The 15,571-nt window shown below is 48.8% G+C and overlaps 1 pseudogene; it reads left to right on the forward strand.

Moving 5' to 3' along the window:
* On the forward strand, window positions 987-1,919 carry LOC100525002 (annotated as a pseudogene).

The raw sequence follows: 15,571 nt of genomic DNA on the forward strand, positions 1-15,571 counted from the left end.
AACTTGCATCCTCATGGATGCTAGATTCGTTTCCGCTGAGCCACGTTGGGAACTCTGAGGCTAAACTTTTAAGGAAGGAAATGAACACTAGACTAAGGAACCTCTTCATGTATGGTCACTACTGCTAAATCCTGAGGAGTTGTAAGTGGACAGGCCTGGCCTCACAAACTGGTACCTCTAGAGACCAGCCGGGTCTCGAAGACAAGGAAAGCCAGCTGGGCTGGGAGGTATTTGGGAATGCTGAAGCTGGAGTAAATAATGGATTAAAAAAAAAAAAAAGAAAGAAAAAGGTTTGGGAGTTCCCGTTATGGCTCAGTGGAAATGAATCCAACCAGTGTCCATGAGGATGCGGGTTCGATCCCTGGCCTTGCCCAATGGGTTAAGGATACGGCGTTGGTGTGAGCTGCAGCGTAGATCACAGGTGCGGCTCAGATCTGGCTTCGCTGTGGCTGTGGTGTAGGCTGGCAGCTGCAGCTCCGATTTGACCACTAGCCAGGGAACTTCCATATGCCTTGGGTGTGGCCCTAAAAAGAAAAAAAAAAAAAAGGAATTTTTAAATGTTATGTAGACCAAGAAAAAATGCCTGCAGGTGCTCTGTGACCTATGGGTCAGGTCATCTGAGGGGCCATTCCCAATCGCGCTACCACTGTGTCTGCCCACTGTGCTGGCTGGTGGAGGAGAAATGGGTTTCAGCGCTCACAAGAAGGAATTTACTACCCATCTGAGCTGGCAAACAGCAGGGCAGCCTGGGCAGAGGAGTTATGAGTGTTCCCTGGGGCTCTGGGCTCCATAAAGCAGGGGCATTCCTGTGCATTCTCAGTCCCTTGCAGATGTGAGATTCTGGAATTCTGGGGCTGTGATTCCTTGAAGGCAGAGCTGGGTACAGGAAAACCCGAGAGTCTGGTTACCGCCTGTAGTGCTACCAGCCCGGGCCCCTGGCAGTGATTTCTTGGCTTAGGGCTGTCGTCTCCTCCTGATGAGTGGAAATGGGGGAAGAAGTCGCTGAGTCCCTGCTCCCTAGAGGCCATTTGCCTTGGTTCACAGCCCTGGCAGTTTGCAAACTCAAACAGCTTTTATTCTCTCTCAGCTACTGGGCCCTGACACCAACTGCAGAGCTAAACAACCAATTTTCCAACCCAGCTGTTCAGCTGCACTATAGGTTTCAGTTTAAATGCACTTGTAAGAAACCATTGGGAGCAGTACCAGAGGAGGAAGAGGGCAGCTGCCTTAGTAACTGCTCCAGAACGAGGCCAGCACCAGCCTGGGGGCCTGAGGCCATTATCTCCACTTGGGAAAACCAGGAAGTGTCTACAGGGGTAGATGGCTGTGCAATATGGTGGGGGCATGGTTCCAGGGGCCGCCCCAGACCCCCTCCAGAAGAGCCCATCGAGTGACTGACAAGTTGACCCCTATTCATGACAGTCTCAGCAGCTATTACCCAGGCAATAGCTGATGCAGTCACTTATCAGCTCGTTTTCCACAGCATTGAGCTTCCTTGAGCCTTACTCAGGGAGCCTCTGCCGGTACACAGGGCGGCTGGTCTCTTTAAGGAGCGTATTACCCATACCAGGAGGACCTGATGGCAGGGAGCATCACCGCAGGCTGGGACGCCCAAGAGCGGGGGCAACTGCACTTGGTGCCGATGCGGGTATGGTGGTAAGACCTGTCCCTGGGGATTCTGGGAGCTCCTGTGTCTGTGACTATGTGGATGCTATCTACTGGGAAGGCATGACCAAGGAAGAGTGTCTGCCATCCACTGCCAGGGTTCACACTATGGCTATGGAGTGGGATGGCCTGTGGAGGGGGATCCCCTGGCAGCCACTGCAGAATCAGGGGTAGAGTGGCAGGTACTTTTGGGAGACCAGGTTCCCAAATTCACCATGGCCACTTCACCACCTCCCGAAATCCTGGGGTTCTAAGACATAATAACAGACACCCCATACTGATGCAAAATGCAATAAACAGTTTGTCAATGAGAAAAAAAGAAAACCATCAGGAGCTGGCCCCTTCCCCCTGCTTTCTTTATCTGCCATGAGAAATGCACAGGAAGGTGACACTGTGCCTTTAAAAGCAGTGTCTCGGAGTTCCCTCTGGTGGCTCAGTGGATTAAGAACCCAACTAGTACCCTTAAGGATGCAGGTTTGATCCCTGGTCCCCATTCAATGGGTTAAGGATCCAGCCTTGCCATGAGCTCTGGTGTAGGTTGAAGATGCAGCTTGGATCCCATGTTGCTGTGGCTGTGGTGTAGGCTGGCAACTGTAGCTCTCATTCAACCCCTAGCCTGGGAACTTCCATATGCTGAGGGTGCAGCCATAAAGAGCAAAAAAAAAAGGGGGGGGTGGGGGAGGAAAAAAAGCAGTGCCTCTGCTGTTCCGACTTGTACCAGTGGGGCAGGCAAATGTGGGGGAGGCAGCAGGGCTTTGCCAACCAAACTCCTGATGTGGAGGAGTTGAAAACCAGGCTGCAAATGTTAATATCTAACATGCCAGGAAATCTCTGTTCCAGTCCTGCAAGATCTAGTCAGTCGTAGGCTTTGAAAGTCTGTACCCTTCTCCTTCCTGGCTTTGCTTACATCTGTCTACCCTGGGCCCTAGGGCGGGCTGTCAGAAGGGAGGAGGTCCTGAGCCCTGCTGCCTGTCCTTCTTGGCCGGCACTCAGCACAGACCAGGTCTTACTGAACTTCAGAAACTTCTCTGCTACAGATAGTGAGAGTGGTGTAGGGAAAGGCTGTTGAAGGCCATGAAGTGTGACTAGGAACTGTGAGGTTTTGGGTTTGATTCCTGGCCTCACTCAGTGGGTTAAGGATTCAGTGTTGCCGTCAGCTGTGGTGTAGGTCACAGACACGGCTCGGATCTGATGTTGCTGTGGCTTTGATGTAGGCCAGAAGCTGTATCTCTGATTGGACCCCTAGCCTGCGAACCTCCATATGCCACAGGCACAGCCCTAAAAAGACAAAAAAAAAAAATATGTAAATTGTATCTGGTAGGGATGCAATTGATTATTGCCCTATGAATATGGACCAGAGTTGCATTTATGAGGTAAATTAGTTGCAGCCTTCTTGATGGCTTATATCCTCCTGCTCTTTGGATTCTCTCTTGAACATCTAGACCGTCTTACTAGTTCCCTCAATAATTGATGAGTTAAATGAAATCATTGGAATGTGTTCATTTTATATTTTGGACAAGGGTCTTTTTTTTTTTTTTTTTTTTTTTTTTTGTCTTTTGTCTTTTTGTCTGTTGTTGTTGCTATTTCTTGGGCCGCTCCCACGGCATATGGAGGTTCCCAGGCTAGGGGTTGAATCGGAGCTGTAGCCACCGGCCTACGCCAGAGCCACAGCAACGCGGGATCCGAGCCACGTCTGCAACCTACACCACAGCTCACGGCAACGCCGGATCGTTAACCCACTGAGCAAGGGCAGGGACCGAACCCGCAACCTCTTGGTTCCTAGTCGGATTCGTTAACCACTGCGCCACGACGGGAACTCCATGGACAAGGGTCTTGATTTAACCGTTAAAAAAAAAAAGACCACTTCACAATAATTGACATTGTTTTGAGGGTGGAATGAGGTCCTGGGTAAGTGGGGGCCAGGCAATATAATGTGCCTTCCATAGCTGGGACAATCCTTGCTTCTTCTGGATTCTGAGCCCCAGGGCACCTGTGTTTCTTTCTTTCTTTCTTTCTTTCTTTCTTTCTTTCTTTCTTTCTTTCTTTCTTTCTTTCTTTCTTTCTTTCTTTCTTTCTTTCCTTCTTTCCTTCCCTCCTTCCTTCCTTCCTTCCTTCGTTCCTTCCTTCCTTCCTTCGTTCCTTCTTTCCTTCCTTCGTTCCTTCTTTCCTTCCTTCCTTCGTTCCTTCCTTCCTTCGTTCCTTCCTTCCTTCCTTCCTTCGTTCCTTCCTTCCTTCTTTCTTTCTTTCTTTCTTTCTTTCTTTCCTTCTTTCTTTCTTCTCCTTTTGCCATTTCTTGGGCCGCTCCCGCAGCATATGTAGGTTCCTAGGCTAGGGGTTGAGTTGGAGCTGTAGCCACTGGCCTACGCCAGAGCCACAGCAACGAGGGATCCCAGCCGCGTCTGCAACCTACACCACAGCTCATGGCAACCCCGGATCCTTAACCCACTGAGCGAGGCCAGGGATTGAACCTGCAACCTCATGGTTTCTAGTCGGATTCGTTAACCACTGAGCCATGACAGGAGCTCCACCTGTACTTTCACAGACAAAATAAACAAAATCTTTTTTTTTTTTTTTTTTTTTTTTTTGGCTGCACCCATGGTATATGGAAGTTCCCAGGCCAGGGATTGTGAGCCGCAGCTCTGACCTATGGCACAGCTGCAGTAATGCTGGATCCTTTTAACCCACTGAGTGGGGCTGTGGATCAAACCCGTGTCTCCACAGTGACCTGAGCCGCCACAGAGATAATACCAGATCCTTAACCTGTTGTGCCACAGTGGAAACTCCCTAAACAAAATCTTTTGATTAAACTTCTCACAATACAGTATTAATAACTTTGGCTTCTCAAGGGTTTTTGCATTTTAAAAGAGGACCCTGGGGAGAAATAATGCTTACCCAGAAGAATGACTGTAATAGTGAAAATCCAGAGGGGTGCTGTGCTATAGATATTTGGGGCCACGTGCCTTTAGAATAACCTGCCCCCCTGGTATTCAGCTGCAGAGGACAATTTGACGCCCCTCCCTGGACCCCCTCTCCAATGCTGGAAGAACCAGCCTCACCATGCAAAGGGGAACAGTTTCAACTTCATGCCAGAATCTTAAAATACATACTTATTAAGTCCATTCCTCAGATCTGTGAGGTGGATATGTTTATCCCTGTTATTGGCAAGGAACTAGAAGAAGTTGAATGACTGGTCCAAGGTTATATATATATAGCTAGGAAGTTGCTGAGCCAGATTGAAATCCAGGGTCTGAATCCAGAGCTGGGGATTTGAGCCTTGAAATAACCCTTCTAGTCAAGACTCTTTCCTCCACTAAACCCACCACCACTGTTGAAATCCACCTGGGCAAAGACAGTGGTGTCTCATTAAAATGGAAATGCCCTGAAAGGCAGAACACACTGGCCAAGAAAATAATGTTGCAAACAAATTGATCTGAGTCTGGGACTAGGTTTTGATCCAGGGGTTAGGGCCCAGCCAGAGGAAGAGGGGAAGGGCAGGGGGAGCTCCCTCCAGCAGGGTCCTCTGTGCTTCTGGGGATGGAGGGATGGGGTGGACCTGATAGGCGAAGGAGGATGCTGGGGAGGACCAGCCGAGTGAGTCAGTGGAGCTCGGTGGGCACTGTGCCTTCCCTCCTTAGGACATGACAACTGGGAAGATAACAGGGCGTGGGAAGAGGAGGATGCAGCGTCAGGAGCTGAAGAGAGCCAAACCCTGGAAACAGCTTCCTAAATGCTAACTGGCCAAAGCCATGCCCTCTTTTGCACTCTGCTGGCCAGGGAGACCCCATGGCCTGAGCCAGATGTGGCAGGGCTTGTGGATGCAGGGATGGTCCAGAGGATCAAGGAGGATGAGCCAGCGCAGGGCGGCATCTCTCCTGAGCCAGGATACAGGAGGCCTGTGTACATGGCAGGCAGGTAAGCAGGTGTCTTAGTGATGGATGAGGGTTTCCTGGCCAGCGTGACCATTCCTTCCATCGAGTCCAGCTGGATAGACCCAGTAGCTCCAGGGCCCCTTGTCATCCACAGATTGCTTGGTGATTAATGCAGAAATCATGTATTCCTACCTCCTGTCCCTGCTCTGCAATCTCCTAGCTCCCTTGGTAGACTCTCCTGCACTTAGGTAATTTACTCTGACATTATTGTCCCTAGAATTTCTCAGCACGCTCTGTGTGCAAGTAGTAACCAGGATCTGTGTGCAATTTCCCCATGGATGCTAACCAAGGACAGACAGCCCGGCGAAGCACCAGGGAGAGACTTCCGATACTGCAGTGAGTAAGGCAGGATCCAGCTGAGGCTGGAACTGGTTTTGCCCGAGTTGCCCCCCACCCCTTTTGAGGTTTCTTCCTTCCTTCCTTCCTTCCTTCCTTCCTTCCTTCCTTCCTTCCTTCCTTCCTTTCTTTCTTTCTTTCTTTCCTTCTTCCTTCCTTCCTTCCTTTCTTTCTTCCTCTTTCTTCTTTCTTACTTTCTTCCTTTCTTTCTTTTCTTCCTTTCTTTTTCTTTTTTCTTTCTTCTTTCTTCCTCTTTCTTTCTTTCTTTCTTTCTTTCTCTTTCTTTCTTTCTTTCTTTCTTTCTTTCTTTCTTTCTTTCTTTCTTTCTTTCTTTCTTCCTCTCTCTCTCTCTCTCTCTCTCTCTCTCTTTCTTTCTCTCTCTCTCTCTTCCTTCCTCCTTCCCTTCCCTTCCTTTTTTCTTTGACTGTACCCACAGCATATGAAGGTTCCCAGGCTAGGAGTCGAATTGGAGCTGCAGCCACCAGCCTACACCACAGACACAGCAAAGCCAGATCCGAGCCTCATCTGTGACCTACACCACCGCTCATGGCAATACCTGATCCTAGTCGGGTTCATAACAAGCTAAGCCACAATGAGAAATTCCACTTTTCAACAGTCTCACTTTTCAACAAATACTGACTTCACCTTGGCCTGGAGTCCCAAAACAAAAACCACATTATGAGCTAGGTTTAATATTGATTTGTCTGCGTGGACTTAGAGCAGGAAAGACAAAATCACACACTGTTAATAGTCATTCGTTCAACAAATATTTATCGAGTACCAGATAGGAGAGAGGCTTGTGTTAATTCACTGGGAAGAGCAGCACATTAAAATGCTTTATGCGGCATTCCTGTCGTGGCTCAGTGGAAATGAATCTGATTAGCATCCATGAGGATGCAAGTCTGATCCCTGACCTCGCTCAGTGGGTTAAGGATCCTGTGTTGCTGTGGCTGCGTTGTAGGCTGGCAGCTGCAGCTCCTTTTATACCCTCAGTCTGGAAACCTCCATATGCTGTGGATGGGGCCCTAAAAAATGCAATATGCTGTTCCTTTTTTCATGTTGTAGCGAAATGTGTTTAATTATCTCTCACTCACCCCATCTCCCACTTGCCTCTCACCTTCCTCTTGAGGGCAGATTAAAATGTTTTTGCTCAATTCAAGGAGCAGATTTGTAAACAGTTTATAAGGTAAAGGATGGGGGGCAAATGCTCTATTGGCAAAAGAGAGGCCAGATGTCTGAGTTCTGGAGAAACAGAGTAAAGTTGTGAGAGCTGGAGGCATGCGAATTCCTCCCATAGACCAAATGGGAGCTTAGAAAAGAAGTCAATCTTTGGAGTTCCCTGGCAGCCCAGTGGTTAAGGATCCAGCATTGTCACTGCTGTGGCTCAGGTTACTGTTGTGGCACGGGTTTGCTCCTTGGCCTGGGAACATTTGCAGGCCACAAGTGTGGCAAAAAAAAAAAAAAAAAAGAAAAGAAAAGAAAAGAAATAAATCTTCAGGAACTCCTGAATATGGCAATTTTCTTCCAAAGTCCACACACTTAACATCTGTCCATTCTACCCCCTAGGTGAGCATTCTCTTAGGTTAGACTCTTTGAAGGCAAGTGACGGAAACCCAAGCCAAGGATGCTCCAGGCAAAGGAAGCAGCACCTGCAAAGGCGTGAGAGCTTGAAAGAAAAGGTGGGCAGTCAGGAAGGGACCTAAGTTCCTGGGAACAGAGATGGAAGGGAGCCACAGGAGGGCTTTTCATCTGGGCCCGGTGCATGGAGGCAAGGGGCTCACTGCAATGACCTGGCGCTTAAGGACTCTTGTCACTGAAGCTGGGAGTGAGGCAAGACACAGGGGAACAAGTGTGGCCTGGAGTCCTGTGCCGTCCTTGGCCAATGCTCCTCAAATGTTCTCGCACTCCCAACTCCTCAACCCTCTCCTCATCTACTTTTCTTGGTTTTCCAAATCTTTTTTTTTTTTTTTTTTTTGCTTCCAGCTCCCTGGTGAGTGAGTGCTCCGCAGAGGGGGCTTTGACTTGTCTCAGCCCTCCAGGAGGGGCCATCTCTGCTGCAGATTAAGTATGTAGCTTGACATCCGTCCCCATGTAAATTGGGTTCTTTTAATTAAAGATTCAGTAGGAGGGGTGCTGAGCCAGGCACTGGGAGCTGGCAGGAGGCCAAAGGAGTGGATCGGTGGTGGATTGAAGCCTCTTTTCTCCAGGAGGGTGTGGTCTTTGATCTGTCTTCTCCTCCGTTGCCACCCCCCACCCCCCACCCCCCACTGCTGTCAGTTTTGAAGTCCGAGTTCTCCTTGAATCCATGAAGTGAACTGACTCAGAAGACAGAGCTCCCCTCCCCCACATCTACCCAATCACCCTACTGGCTGTGGCTGCGGGGGAGGGGGGCGCACAGGGAGGACCAGGGTCCTGGCCAAGGGCCTGTCAGATGCGGAGTGAGTGGCTTCCTCCTCCTGCTCTGCTCCTGATGTGAGCATTGAAGATTTCCGGGCTTCTGCATCATCTCTCACATGTCAGGCAAGGTGACTTGTGACTACTTCTCCTGATCTCGTGCACAGGGACAAAAGGAACAGAGGGGACCCAGTAAGCAGAGGCCAGAGTTGGTTTCTCCCTGAGAAGCCCAGGGGCCTCCCATGCCCCAGCAAAGGGTCCAGCTGCAAGGAGCTCTTGACCTTGGAATCTGTTAGGCTCCTGAGGTTGGGGCCTGGGGTGCAGGGAGGAGGGAGAGACTGGAGATGGAGAATGAGGGGGGCGGGTGGGCGTGAAGGCAGCGGGGGTGGGGGGGGTGGGAATCGACACACTTGGTAGATATGGGCCAGGCTGCTATGAATCCGGTCTCTTCCTTCTCTCCCCTCCAGCTAGTGGCAGCACTGACAATCAGGGGATAGGGGACAGATCCATTTGGGAAGCAGGAGGCGAGGGGAGGGGTGGGGTGGGGAGCAGGATGAACAGATATTCCCTGAGGCCTGTGTCCTGGGAAAGACCAGGACATCCCAGCGAGAGATTTGGCCTTACAGTCTTTCTACCGAATGCCTGGGAGCCCCTGAAAGTTAGAGCACAGGGCGTCTTGGAGGCTTCAAGAACAATTGTCTCATTCCACATGGAGGAAGGGGGACCAGGAGAGGGAAAGGGACATGCTCAAGGTCTCAGAACTTTAAGCTGCTGAGCTAAGAGCTGGATCTCTTTGCTGAGGGCTCTAGGCTTTGCTGATCATCTCCCAGAAGGGTGTCCCCCAAACCTAACCAATCCCTGAGTTAGGAAGGGTGGCTCTGGGTGTAACTTCTGATCAAGGGGGCTTTTAGCCCTGGCCTCCACCTGTTAGATAGTAACTCGACATGATGGAGGCAAGAGTAGGCTTGATCTGGACTCCGCTGCTAGATCCCTGCATGACCTTGGTCAATCAGTTTCCCTCTCCAGGCCTGGTTTCCTCATCTGGGGTAATTATACCACCCCTCTTGGTGCTTCCCAGGGTCAGAGCCTAAAATGGGACCATTCTCTCTTTTCAGATATCTATAATTTAATTACAGGCTAATTCTTGCTCCAGCTGATGGGAGAGATCTTTAGATGTAGCTACATAATGGAAGAAGTCTGGACTTTACTAACCAGCATCATTTTCCTGGGATCAAAGACCAGAGAGAGGGCCCAGACCTGTGAGATGCCTGGGCCATTAGTCCCAGAGACCCACGCTGGCTGAGAAGCACTGCAGTTTTATGGATACTAGAGGTAAAAAGAGGTTACATTTATTGAGAGGGGTGTTTTTTTTTTGTTTTTTGGTTTTTTTTTTTTTGGCATTTCTTGGGCCGCATCCGCAGCATATAGAGGTTCCCAGGCTAGGAGTCGAATTGGAGCTGTAGCCACCGGCCTATGCCACAGCCACAGCAACGTGGGATCCAAGCTGCATCTGTGACCTACACCACAGCTCATGGCAACGCCAGATCTTTAACCCACTGAGCAAGGCCAGGGATTGAACCTGAAACCTCATGGTTCCTAGTCGGATTTGTTTCCGCTGCGCCGCAACGGGAACTCCCGCTTTGTGTTTCTGAAAGTACTTCCACATCCGTTATCTCAAATTAGCTTAAGAACCCCAGCAGCAGCAGCAAACTCCCTCTCCACCAGGCTTTTTCTCAGGGTGGGAGAAGGAGGTACTGCTGTCACCGCCCCCTGCCCCCTCGCATGTGGAAGGGGTCACTGAGGCACCAGGAGGATGGACTTCTTCAGGAGGGGCAGTGTGATTCTGTGTCTCACACTGGGGATGCTGAGCTCTGAGACTGGTGCTTATTCCTGGAAGTTTCTCTGCCTCTGAGGACAAAATATCTGAACCAAAGCTATGAGTGGCAATCGGATCAGGCTGCCTGGTGTTTCCCTGCTGATGGGCTTCTGTTTCTGCCAATGAAGGGGCCAGGAGGTCCCTGCTAACCACAAAATGACCTGAGTCTTGAGCGGAGTGTCCTACCCAGTCAGCCCTCTATTGGAAGTGCAGAAACTGTTCCTTCTGTCCTGGGTACACACTGACAAGTTGCTCCATTCCAGGTACCTGCTGTTGTCACTTAATTCAGTTTGCAAAGTCAACCTTGTGATCCCAAGCCAATAGCTTCACTGCTGGGTCTTCCCAGTCTCTCACACCCACCTCTCCTGGGCTTCTCCATCGCCAAAGATTTAGGAGACTTTCTGTTGGTTTCCTCTGGCTGCTCTCCTCCTTCCTTCCCATGGGATGCTCCAAGCACCGCTGTGACGTGCCACCAATCCCTGGCCCCGATGCCTCCCCTGACACTACAAACAACCAACCCTTGTCCCTGCAGTCAGAGGCCCAGTCTGTGGCTTTTAATTATTTATTTAGAAAAAAATATTCCCTGGTCACCCCCTCTTTGCCACCTCACATGGTTCTGGAACGAGCCCTCAGACTCACGAATGCCCAATCACTAAGGCAGGAAGTAGAGTAAATAGGCAGTTGGTTCACAGGGCAATGAATCTGGTTTGCGTCCTGCCACTGCCAACAGTCGTGTAACCTTGATCAAGACTTGACCATGCTGGAGTTCCCATCAAGGCTCAGCAGAAACTTATCTGACTAGTATCCATGAGGACGCAGGTTCGATCCCTGGCCTTGCTCAGTGGGTTAAGGATCCAGCGTGGCCATGAGCTGTGATGTAGGTTGCAGACTCTGCTTGGATCCTACATTTCTGTGGCTATGGCGTAGGCTGGTAGCTGTAGCTCTGATCCCTAGCCTGGGAACTTCCATATGCCATGGGTGCAGCCATAAAAAGAAAAAGGGGGAAAAAAAAAAAGCAATTCATGCTTCATTGTAGAAAAGTTGGGAAGTATTTCTTAAAACTAGGAAAACAAAACCCAGCTGTGATTCCACTCTCTAGAGAGATCCATGGTTTGGAATTCCATTGTGGCTCAGTGGAAACGAATCTGACTAGTATCCAGGAGGAACTGACAGGTTCAATCCCTGGCCTCGATCAGTGGGTAAAGGATTTGGCATTGCTGTGAGCTGTGGTGTAGGTCGCAGACGCGGCTCAGATCCCAGGATCCTGAGTTGCTGTGACTGTGGTGTAGGCCGGTAGCTGCAGCTCTGATTCAACCCCTAGCCTGGGAACCTCCATGTGCTTCAGGTGCAGCCCTAAAAAAAAAAAAAGATCCATGGTTAATATTTTGATACATTTCCCTGCAGCCTTTTTTTCTGTGCTTATACATATTTCAAAATGTTTATATTCTTGTTTTTCAGTTAATGTAATGAGAATTTTCCTGTTATTAAATAATCTTTACAAACATAATTTTCAGTGCTACATATATTATCTCTGTGATATGAATGTATCATAATTTATTAACCAGTATGCAATGGTTGGATATTTAAGTTGTTTCCATTTTTCACTATTATAAATAAAGCTGCAATGAACATCCTTCTGCATAAATCTATGGGTAATATCTCTGAATTAAAGTTTTCTACCAAGAATACATTCTACAAAGTCAATGACTGGGTGGGTGTAAGAGTGAACATTTTAAGGGCCTTGATATACATACTGTTAAATGGTTATTCAGAGAGGTTGCATTAACCCACACACACTCTCACTCTCAGGGCTTGAGAATTCTCACCACCAGGATATTATTACTTTACTTTTTTATTTTATTTTATTTTATTTTATTTTATTTATTTTTGCTTTTTAGGGCCCCACCTGAGGCATATGGAGATTTCCAGGCTAGGGGTCAAACTGGAGCTACAGCTGCCAGCCTACACCACAGCCACAGCAATGCCAGATCTGAGCTGTATCTACGACCTACACCACAGCTCACAGCACTGCCGGATCCTTTAACCCACTGAGCGAGGCCAGGGAGGGAACCTACATCCTCATGGATACTAACTGGGTTCATTATGCTGAGCCAAAGTGGGAATTCCAGATCTGATTCATTCTTTTCTCTTGCTGCAGAATGGCTTCCTCTGTATCTTTGTCTGCAGGGAGGAAAAAGGCCAGCACCAACATTTCCGAAGTTTATATCCCTCTTGTTTCTGAGAAAGCCAGACTTTTTTGGCATCTCTTGGTTCAAAATCCAAACTCCCATGGGAGAACTCTGATTGGCCCAACTCAGGTGCGCTTCCACTGCTGGTCTAGTCCTGTGGTTGGAGGTGGGGGATTGGGGGAAAGGCACATGGCCCCTGGGAGACTCACTGTAACCTTGCAGATGTGCAGTTTCTAAAAAAGTATCAAAACTGCATTGAGATCCCACCTCATACTGGCCAGAATGGCCATCACTAATAAGTATCCAAACAACAAATGCTGGAGAGGGTGTGGAGAAAAGGGAACCTTCCTACACTCTTGGTGGGAATGTAAATTGGTACAACCACTGTGGAAAACAGTATGGAGGTTCCTCAGAAAACTAAATATAGAACTACCATATGACCTAGCAATCCCACTCTTGGGCATATATCCAGACAAAACCACAATTCAAAAAGATACATGCACCAGTATGTTCACTGGAGCATGATTCATAATAGCCAAGACATGGAAACAACCTAAATGTCCATTGACAGATGAATGGATAAAGAAGATGTGGTACGTAAACGCAATGGAATATTATTCAGCCATAAAAAACAACGAAATAATGCCATTTGCTGCAACATGGATGCAACTAGAGATTCTCATACTAAGTGAAGTGAGTCACAAAGAGAAAGACAAATACCATATGACATCACTTACATGTGGAGTCCAAAATATGGCACAAATGAATCTATCTATAAAATAGAAACAGACTCCCAGACTCAGAGAACAAATTTGTGGCTGCCAAGGAGGAGAGGGTAGGAGGTGGGATGGAGGGACAATTTGGGGTTAGTAGATGCAAACTATTACATTTAGAATGGCTAGGCACTGAGGTCCTACTGTATAGCACAGGGAACTCTATCCAATCTCTTGTGATAGAAGATAGAAGATAATATGAGAAAAAGAATGTATATATAAGTATGACTGGGTCACTTTGCTGTACAGAAATTGACATGACAATTTACATATTTTAATTTACATATTTTTTAAAGAGAAAAGAAAAGGAGCTACTTGGCAACTGACCTCCTAGGCGGTCTCTAAATGTCCATTTACCTGTTAGGTTCCCGAGTGTCCAGACAGTGCATAACTCTACAGACATCCCAAATGTACTCTTATGACAGCGACTGTCTCAACTGGAGCCCCCTTCCAGCTCAGCCTGGATTCGCAGGTGTGGCCGTGAGGTTGCTCTACCACCCAGGTTCTGGATTTGGCCACATTTGGGGTGGAGGGGCCAGTTTCTCCATGACCAACTGTTGGAGGAACTCAGGCAGGTGCAACTGCACAAGCTCACTTTCGAGTCTGGCGTTTGTTACGTCCGTAAAAGTGGGAAATAACTGCTGGTCTCCCTTCGGAAAGCTGGCTTTGCAGTGGGCAGCCACCGGGCAGAGGTGCCATCTCGGCACCATCCTGAGTACTAGTGACTCAGCCACTGCTCCAAGGAGGGAGCAGACTTGTGTGCGGTCATCAGCAGGCCCCGAGACCCCCGGGTCCCATCACAGGGTGTCCCCTCAGATGCCTCGAACCACTGGCAAATGGCAGAAGGGAGGGCTTGCTTCCCAAGGAAAGATGAGCTCCATTCTATCTGAGTCTTTCAGCTCATGGGCCCTGTTCCTGCCCTCACCATGCTGCGACCTTGGATGGGTCACCTCTCTCGGGGCCTCCGTTTCTTTACGGCTATAGACATGACACCCTCCCTGCCTTTTTCACAGCACTTAAAAAGACGTTTGAGGAGATACTGCTGTGGTGCAACAGGATCGTGGGCTCTTGGGAATGCTGGGACACAGGTCCAATCCCGGGCCCGGCACAGTGGGTTAAGGATCCAGCATTGCCGTAGCTTTGGCTTAGGTCACAACTGTGGCTCTGATCTGATTCTTGGCCTGGGAACTCCATATGCTATGGGGTGGCCCCCCAGAAAAGAAAAAACATGAGAAAAAAGAATCTACACCTGTATGTATAACTGGGTCACCATGCTGTATAGTAGAAAAGACAGAACACTCACTGTAAACCAGCTATAATGACAACAAGAAAAATCATTATATATAAATAAATAAAAGGAAAAACAGAGACTTTTGATGGGAGAGTGTTTTCAAAAGTTTATGCAAGTGCAGTGCAAGTGCTATTGTAATACAGGTATTTATGATCATTAATTCATTTCTGGGGAAATTGTTAACCCTTTGAGGCCACCTATTGCTCCACAGAGGCAGAGCAGGGGCAACGTTTCCTCCGAGCCGTCCCTCCCAGATCTGGAGCTGACCCCAGATTTCTGCTGCTATATGAATATTTCAGGGACGTGTCACCCAGAAACTCAGGAGCCTTGAAATGAGTTGGATGTCTCTTGCCCGTAGGACTGTGGGCACGTTAATTCACCCCTCTAGGCCTCAGTCTGAGCATCTGTAAAATGGGCACACTAGTTGCATTACCTCTTAGGTTATTAATGCGTGTAAGGCCCCTGTACCTGGCGGGGAGCAAGTGCTCCTTTGGCGTTTGCTCTGTGTACTCCTATCACAGTGAGTCAGGCACTGAGCCAGGGCTGAGCAGAGGGAGTTGAGAACATGACTGGCCCTTAGGGGCCTCGTGGTGACCAGAGGAAGGAGGCTCTGGAGGCATGTTATAAAGTCATGTGGCAAACCCAGTGATAGTGATCCGGCTGTCCCCAGGATTGGGACCCTCTCCAACACGCTTCACCTGGGGCTACAGGGAAATAGGTCAGATAAGGCAGGACATGGGTCGACCCCACTGGCTCTCTGCAGAGTGGTCAGCTCTAGGATTTCCCTGCCCGAGGATGGGGAGGAGTGTGCTCCACCTCATCTCTCAGGCCCACAGGGAGCACTTTCAAGGGGAAACTCTCTCTCTCTTTTTCAGTAATTGCTCAACCTTTTCAACCCTCGATAATGATTAGACAGAGGACATGCAGTCAGTGAAGCTGATACCACAGATTTTTTTTTTTTTTCAGGGCTGCACTGGCAGCATGTGGAAGTTCCCAGGCTAGGGGTTGAATCAGATCAGCAGCTGCTGGCCTACACCACAGCCACAGCAATGCCCACTTTGAGCTGCATCTGCAACCTATGCTGCAGCTCACAGCAATGCTGGATCCTTAACCCACTG

This window comes from Sus scrofa, chromosome 9 (genome assembly GCF_000003025.6).
Source record: "Sus scrofa isolate TJ Tabasco breed Duroc chromosome 9, Sscrofa11.1, whole genome shotgun sequence".
NCBI classification, from domain to species: Eukaryota; Metazoa; Chordata; class Mammalia; order Artiodactyla; family Suidae; genus Sus; species Sus scrofa.